General features: G+C 33.7%; 1 pseudogene; it reads right to left on the bottom strand.

Moving 5' to 3' along the window:
• Nucleotides 1-1,493: 1,493 nt before the first annotated feature.
• LOC113072597 (chitin synthase chs-1-like) lies at nt 1,494-9,043 on the bottom strand (annotated as a pseudogene).
• Nucleotides 9,044-9,107: the final 64 nt, after the last annotated feature.

Here is a 9,107-nt window from a genome sequence, read left to right as displayed (position 1 = left end):
GAGTTAAAGTTGTGGTGTTGAATTTCAAACAATTAACACTAGCTGGTGTAAACAGCACCCTCTTGCGGTGTAAAAACTGAGAGTAACCTTTATTAACACTGTTGAGTGTTATTAGTCAAATCCGGGACATTTTCTCGTGTGCGAACCTGACCCGTCTGGAATATTTTTCAAAGACACCATTTTCTTTGCTCGTTTTATAACGATATTTATGTGCTGTATGCGCCTATACATTTCTCAGAGACATTTCCTTTCACTGGCGATGCGGAACAGACGATGACTTTTATTCAAAACTGGAAAATCCCGAAGTAAGTGTTTTTATCTCATTTAAAATATGTATTTTATAACATCACATTGATTTAACCCTTTGAAGTCGATTAACGCATATGTGCGATAATTATGTCGTGTACACTCCTAAATCTTTTCAGAGCGATATTTCTTTTAACCAGTGATGCAAAGTAGACAGGAAAGTTAGTTTTAACAAGTAAAAACACCGTAACAGTTAAGTGATTTACCTCATTGTATATATTTTTTATTTTATTTTTTTTTGGGGGGGTGGGGGTGTTACTTTTTGTTTGGCTTGCTAATCTAAGGTAAGTCTCTAGGTATTGCGTCGCGTATCGTTGTGTATTGCCTGTGATGTGACAAAATACTACACTCCTGTGTAATTCTACCTTTTTGCATAGGCATGCCTGAATTGAGGTACATTTTATTAGTCGGAACTCTATATGGGTTAGTTCGAACATTAAGCTGAACACAAAATGCATGAGTAAAATGAGTATTACTCAGGTCAAAAGTATGGTGACAGGTCACCATTTCGGGGTGGGGGTGTTACATCCCCCAGCTCTGTTTGTTCATATACATGTGTTTGAAAGCAGTGTCTCTTCCCCTTCTCTTAATTATGATCCACACCTGTGCGGAGCCCTATAAAGAGTTTCCGAAACCACATCTGAGTGCGCACACAGAGAGCCTGAGAACAAAGCCGATGCACAGCCGTGCTATCTAAAGTTATAATGATTGCCGTCCACCCAGTTGTAGCAAACGTTCCGCCTTTGTATTTGTTGTTTTTGTGAGTGTGTGTGTGTTACCATATCTATAATTTGTTAACCTTTCTTTTAAACCTTCCTTTGACACAAGCTGATCTGTGTGCGTCTCTCCTTGATGTTAAGGGTGGTGTCCGTCCGCCCGTAACATCATTTTTTTTTATAACATAAAACAATAAAATAATTATTTGTAGCATTAAAAAAACCTAACCAATTGATGGAGCTCTGTTTGTCTTTTCAGACAGAAAAGCAAGTATACAAGTATTCACAGAAACTGAACTGTTTAATAACATGAAAACTTACTGAGTCACAGTGAGAGACATTTTCAAAAGAGCATATATCATTTTAATATATTTAATGTTTTCCTATTTACACTCTAAAGTAAATATGTACAAACTAAACTTAAAGTATTTCTATATGACTGTCAGTTTAACATGTTATTTTAGTGTGGTTAATTTTTAAAAAGAAAGATGGTATATGGAATGGAAATAATAAAGTGAAAGCAAATAATATAATGACTAACAAACAATAAATAATTAGCCATTTCTTGTATTTTGAATAATATGTAATGCTAATATTCAATATGTGATTGATTGTGATTATTTTATTATTTCTTGGCATCTCATGTAATAAATACAATAAAAAAATATTTTAATCAGTTAATTGGCTGGCATGATTTTTTACTTTACAACAGAACATTCAGATTTATACACTAAATAAATATTCAGAACATTATATTTGATCTATATTAGTAACCACCAGACTATAAAAATTAATATTATTAAATACAAAACATTATACTGCATTTGTAGGCATGACAGAGGGGTTCTCAAAATATAAGGGTGTGTCTGGGTCATTCATCTCAGGCTGGTGGTTTGAGTCCGGGATCTGTGCAACATGGTGGACATGGTTGGTTCATAAATGTATATATAACATTTTATACATCTTAATTTTGTGTGTGATTTGTTGGCTCACCTGATGTGACCGATTTCTATAAGATTTAATTTCTGTGTCAGCATATGCCACAAAATGGATTAATGTGTAGATTCTGAAACAAAAACAAAAAAATATAATCCATTACTTACATATACTATATATGAAATAGGATTAAATCAGTATGATATATACCCATATTAAAACTGCTTTTACATTTATAATTTATAATATACATTAATAGTGTAATGAATAATACACTCGATTTTCTACTTTTTTATTGAAATACTAAAATAAAATCGGTCTGATCATTTTTTTGCACATAAAACAAATATGTCTCTTTATCAGCAATCATTATTAAATTTTTCTGTGCATGTTTTATTACCTGTGGTAAAGCATTGCAAAAAACTGAATTAACAGCAATGATGCAAAGCTCAGTAGAAACATCAGTGCGATTGGATCTATAGAAAAGTCTTCTGACATGGCATGAGTCCCATTTGGATAGACTTTTGGGATCTTTATGGACACTGTGGTGCCAATTGCCTGAAGGAAGAAAGTTGCCACCAGCCAAAGTGCATTGCAGAAGAAAAAGACAAATGTAGCCTGTATAGAAAAGAAAAAAAACCAAAAATTACTGCTCCACAGCAAATATTAGAGACAAAACCACATAAAAAGCACTTTTTGCATGCTGGCAAACTGACTTACTTTATTTCGAAGATCCCTCAGATCATTAGCAATTTTTTCCTGATGCTCTTTATTCTCTTTAAGAGGTTCCAGATATTTCTTCTGCAGTTCTCTCCAGAAATAGATTTCATCCTGCAACAGAAAAAGAGGCATTAAAGCATATCAGTGTAAATTTACATAATACTAATATCTAATCAGCAACACGGCCATTGAATTATTAGAAAAAACACCCGAGGTGGTAATGATGCGAGGCAGGTGCGCATTATTTTCTAATAATTCTATATATATTTTATTTTATTATATCATATTATATATCAGTGGACAAGAGTTAATTATTCTGCTTATTCTACAGTTACCCCAACAGGGCTTCCCGCACACAAACTTTACCTGGGCCTGCTGCCAAAGTATATTAAATGTCCACCTAGTGTTGTCACGGTACCAACATTTCAGTATTCGGTACCGAAACCAGTTAAAAATCCACGGTTCTCAGTACCAATTTCGGTACCAAAGCAAAACACAAAAATATGCTAATTAAAAAAAACAACAACACTTTTTATCACTAAAAATAAAACCAATACCATTCTTTATACTTATTTACAATTCGTCCCCTTTGAATTATAAGGATCTATCTGCATTCCGAGTAGTTTTGAGATATTGAGCTTCGAAGTTTTTGTGTTCCATTCAACTGTGTAGATAGAACCTTTTTTTTTTTTTTTTTTTTATAAAAAGTCCCATAATGTACACAACATAAAAAAAAATCTATCACATAATGTAAATACGTTGACACAGAATGAGATGAATAACTCAATTTTGACAAAAATGTCAGATAGAACCTTATAATTCCAAGGGGACGAATCGTGTTTAAAGTTTTTCTACAAGTAATATAATTATGAAAAACATTAAACAATTTTCACCCAATTTTAATTTGTATTTTAATAAGTGAAATTTAAACATTAAATTTTTTGGTAAATAAAGGGGATTTGCTATTAAAATTAAAACATGAAAGAGATATTGTGTTAGTTATTTCTTTTAAAAAAATAAGTTTTTTTTTTTTTCTCAACAGTAGCAGTATCACATACTGTACATTCTAATAAATAATAATAATACTTCTAGCACAATTGCTTTATGTAAAATTGAATTTTTATTTTGATGCGCTACCATGAATACCTTTAAATTGAGACTGGTTTTACTCAAATGAATCGAAGTGACAGTTCTGGTGATGTTGTTTATGTATTAATGTCCTCATTGAGACGGCAGATGCTGAAATTACTGCAAGCGGCAAACGCTTCATTCTATAAAAGCGCACGTCTCTGCCATTCATTCATTCACACAGAGACGCGCAAAACATGTAGGATTCATATTTCAACCAACTTTTGTGGCTTAACATTTACAGGTACTGGTCTATATGGAGATTTGATTAATTAATGCAAACTTTGAGAAATTCCTTGACTTTCAATATTAAAATGTAAGTTTCATTTTCATGACTGGATTTTGAGATTCCGTCTGTGTTTTCTGCTTCGCGGAAATCATAGCGCTGTATGCATCAAGAACAGGGTTGATCGGGTACTCAGTACCACTGGTACTTAAAGGAATCATGAGCACTCCTAAACCAGTTAGACTTACCGAAGGGAGTTCAGATTCAAACAAGAGAAAGTCGTTAGATTTCATCTGCAGTCGTTCAATCCAAGCTTTTGGAATTAAACACACATTAGTATTAATGGTAGTCAAATTCAGTGATTCTACCTAGAATGTTAGGATATTAAAGGGATAATTCAACCAAAAAAGAAAATTCCGTCGATCACTTAGGCCTACTCATCCTTAAATTGTTCCAAAGCTCTATGAATTTCTTTCTTCTTCTGAACACAAAAGAATATATTTTGAATATTGAGGGTAACCAATCAGTTTCTGGATGACTTCGATAAAATGTATATTTCTTCTTTATTCTTCTTTTATGTCCAACAGAAGAAATAAACTCTTACAGGTTTGAAAGATCTTGAGGGTGATTTTTGGGTGAATTGTCCCTTTAAGTATGGAAGTCATACTTACTTTGATGAGGACTAAGCTGAAACTCGTGTTCCCTGCGTAGTAGGAATGCAGTATAAGTTTTAGTAGTAGTATTAAAAACAAACCCATATATAAAAATAGTTACAAAATAAAACGCTATAATAAAAGTGTCAGTGTGAAACTATCCTAAAGTGTGGACATGTTTTTACCTCTGTGTTATGGTTTCTGTTGGCAGTATCTCCTCAATCTGATCTTCAGATTCCAAGCATGGACATTTCCAGCATATGGAATTCATGAACCTCTTCTTGATGGTATTGACTGCTGTAGCTTTAGCCTTGCTGCCGGATTCACGGGTGCCCCATGTGACATTGTTCATGTTGACTATGGAGTAAATAATTAAGAGTAGATACCCACTGGGAATGCAGAGGAAATATACCAGTCCATAGATGACCAGTGGGAACTCCTGGGGGTGTAAAGCTGCCGTGATGAGGTACAAAGCCACTATGCCAATGAGGAACATACCACTGGGAGTCACAAATGTCTGTTGTCTCAATAGATCACCTATGAGAGTTGACATGAGGAGAAAAAGGTTTATAGATAGATATTTCACCCATTTGTTACTTGTCAAGTCCTTCAGCTAACTGGCATGTTTTCTCTCTTGGGTATTTAGAAGCAAAATTAGAGTTTTTGTGGCTTTTAATCAATGTCCAAGTTTAGATAATACTGCCATCTTTTAACAGTCTAAAAATATTGATGGACTAAAGGGTTATTTTGAAATATTATTACAATTTAAAATAACTGTCTTATACTTTAATATATTTTAAAATATCATTTTAAGCTTAGTTTTCAGCAGCCATTAATACATATGTTGCCTTATTGCTTTAATAATAATTCATTTTGATTATCAGTGTTGATTTAAAACATTGTGCTAAAATTAGAAGTTTTGCTTTGGCAACTAGCTAAAACTAGCTGAACTTTTTAATGCTTCACTTTATTTTAGTTAAAGTGAGGTTATTTCAGGTAACAAAATGTTTTATATATATAATTAATTTTTAGTATCAGTTTTCATTTTTGTTAACTGTAGAGAAGTTCTTATTTCTTTCCAAAACAAATAATTTTGTCAGTAGGAAATATACTGACATTGGGAAGACAAGAGACAAAAAGCAGTTTAAATAAAATCACAATTGTTTTTTAAACATAAAAAAACAACCACAACAAAAAACAACCATTACCTATGATTGAGAGAATTGTTCCCACCATGAGAAATGCATAGAGTACACTCATGATTGCTGCAATTGTAATCTGTGTGTCAGATTTCAGTTTGAAGCACAGGATGAGGAACACAGTAGGAGGAACTATGCCCAAAATAAGGGCTAGATTTGCATTCATATTAAAGATGAACACAAAGCTTCCTGCAAGAGAAACAAAGCACTTTAAAATAGATTTTGGAAAAATGTAACTGAAAAGTTCTTGAAATCTTGTTGGCATACTGAAAATACAGGAAAATAAATTCAGTGAACCTTGTTTCTTAAACATTTTTTAAGTGATGCAAACAAAATTTAGTTTTTATTTTTTTGGCAGATTTCTATCTTTGTTTAAGCATGTTGTTCATTTGCTCCATAGCCTTTCCTTGGTTACTGTTGTAAACAAAGCAGTAATGCTCTTATAAACACTACTTTATATGGAAGTAAAAGGAAAAGAAAATGGCAATCTAAACTTTTCTGAAGACGATCAGTTCCCTTGAGTGATATATTCATATAAACTCCCTACCCCCAGTTAATTATTTATATTTTTCTTCCAATATGTTGTGCATCGTGAACATCTTGCTCTGCAAGCGACAGTATTTTTTTCTCTTTGCATCCATCTACAGCATCTCTGGCCTCTGTTTTTGGCCATTTACAGACTTCATAATATTTCCACACAAGTTATATTTTGGGAAATTATTGCAATACAGTTTGTGTGCGTTTCTGGAAAAGAGATCAGCCAAAAAATAAATAAATAAAAATGTTTGTTTGATGATCATGTGTTTGGAGCAAAAATAATAATACAAAAAAATAAAAATAAAATAAAAACAGCCAGTTCCAATTTATGGTCGGTTTATCTATAATTATTTTTAATGCAAAACTTTACCTGATATCATGAGACAGACAGTGGCAGGGCCCAGGATGGAAGCGGCAGTGTTGATAATCTGGTACAAGATGTAAGGTTTTGAGATAGAGCTGTTCCTCTGAGAGGTCAGTTCTCCTGAACCCAAGAGGTCAATGGTGTTGGCCAAGGTAGAGGGTCCCCAGCGTCTGCGCTGGTTGTAGAACTCTTTAAATTCCTGTGGAGCTTTGGTGTATGCATCAGATGCTGCGTTATACTCCACCCTCCAGCCCTGCTGCAGCAGCAGAGTGCACAACCAGCGGTCCTCACCTGACATTACACCAAACAGATGGGGAATTATGTTAGTCTAGGTTTAATTGGTATTATTTGTCAGTTGTTAGATTCAAGCAGACCTTGATCACACTGGACGTATTGGCTTGCTTCATTGGCTTTGGTTGTGTATCTCTTCATGACATTGTCGTCCATGAGTGCGGCTCCTCTAAAAAGACTGAAACATCCAGGACTGCACAGTACACAGCCGAACACGTGCTCTGCAGTCTTTTGTAGCCAGTGGCCTACTGCATATTCAAACTTCTGATACCACACCATGGCCCTTCAAGCATAGTGAAGAAATTATCTCATTAGCCAATTTATTACCTTTATAATCTATAGTCACTTGTATTTTATTTACCTTCTATAGATTTTTTTTCATGGTTTTCAAAGAAAATGTCTTTCTTGCCATTTTACCTAAATTGACTAGTTTCTACGAAATGACAAATGTATTTGCTGAAAAATACCAGTTTGTCAACAACAAAACATGAAATTGCTTCTGCTTGTTTCTTTTGTCCCCATAGCAGCGAATATATGGTAACTGAAATTTGCTTGCATTTATCCCTATACAAAAGACAGAGCTACAGATCAGAAATATTTGGTCATTATTTTAATTTATTTTCTTTTTTTATTTATTTTTTGTTTTATTTGGTGAATTATTCTTCACACCTTCTCTGCATCATACTAAACCATTCTAGAACTATCACTGCAACAAGCAATTATTTTGATTATTGATTAATCTAACAAAGAATAATTGACTATTTGTCACAAATAATCTGCATGGGTTGCTTTGGTATCAATGTAGGCAAACCCATGTATGTGACGAGGCTTTTAAAATAAATGTAGGAAAAATCGTTATCTCATCCTGTCAGTTTGAACTTAGCTTTACTGAACAATGGAAATGATCAAACAATGGAATGACCAAATAATCAAAAACAATAAAATTACTAAACAATGCTTAATATCTATCCCAACCTGTGCCTGTTGGATGAATCCTGCCACAGGCAGCCCCAACATCTGGGTAGAGTTTAAGTCTGTCGATTAACAGCATGACTGCAGATGGCTGGAAATCGGTGTCCCCATCCAGGGCCAAGATATACATGTTCTCCCTTTCTTTCTAAGGAGCATTAAAAACATAGTAAAACATCAAAAGCCTAGCATATTGTATTACTTTCTAGAAGAACTAGTAATGAAGTCCAATGTTAATCCTCTAACCTTCTGTCTCTCCTCAATGGATTCCAGTTCTTTACCTTCCTCAAACTCTTTGAAGTACTTTCTGTTAAGTCTCCAGCCAAGAATGTAATACAAGTACATTATCTGCAAACACAGATTATTGGTAAAATAGTGGATACAAAAACACTGTAGCTGCATTTTAACTGGATCTTTAATGAATCTTACCTGAGAACCATCTTTTTTTGTGACGAATAAGTGTCTTGTCTTTGAAATGAATCATCATCAGATTGCCTTTAGGGAGGGTGTATTCCAGCCGCCCCCCATAAGGGGTGTTTATGATCTTCTGGGGTGGTAGTGCTGCCTTCTGCTTGAATATGGATCGGTCTTCTTCACTGAAAATGCTAATGTATTTGAAGTATTAGAAGATTAGTTTTGCACATAAAAAACAGATATAGTTATATAAGAAGGATACTTACGTGTAGACTTCTTTGATGACATCCACAATACTTTCAGCATATTCATTTGCATGCCTTCCATTATCAACATCCTTGAAAGCATCATCAAAATAAATATGGAATTCAAACTGGAGATCGCTGTTTTTGTGTTTGGGACTGTATTTATCAAGTCTGGTAGTAAAATAAATAGTATTGGAATTACAAATAAATTAGAAATTTTTACAAATTGAGTAAGTGTAGTCTGTTTACCTGAACATAGAGATGATCATCTTCATCATTTCATCATAGCTCTCATGCCACATCGTTGCACACAGAAACACTCTGATGGTTTCTTTTGCACTGAGGAGTACATTATATGTATGAAGTCATTTCATATTAAGAAATAAAAAATTTTTTAATTTTT

The sequence above is a fragment of the Carassius auratus genome, unplaced genomic scaffold (assembly GCF_003368295.1).
Source record: "Carassius auratus strain Wakin unplaced genomic scaffold, ASM336829v1 scaf_tig00009592, whole genome shotgun sequence".
Taxonomy (NCBI): Eukaryota; Metazoa; Chordata; class Actinopteri; order Cypriniformes; family Cyprinidae; genus Carassius; species Carassius auratus.
Note: the sequence above shows the minus strand (reverse complement) of the source record. Positions and strands in the feature narration are given on the sequence as shown.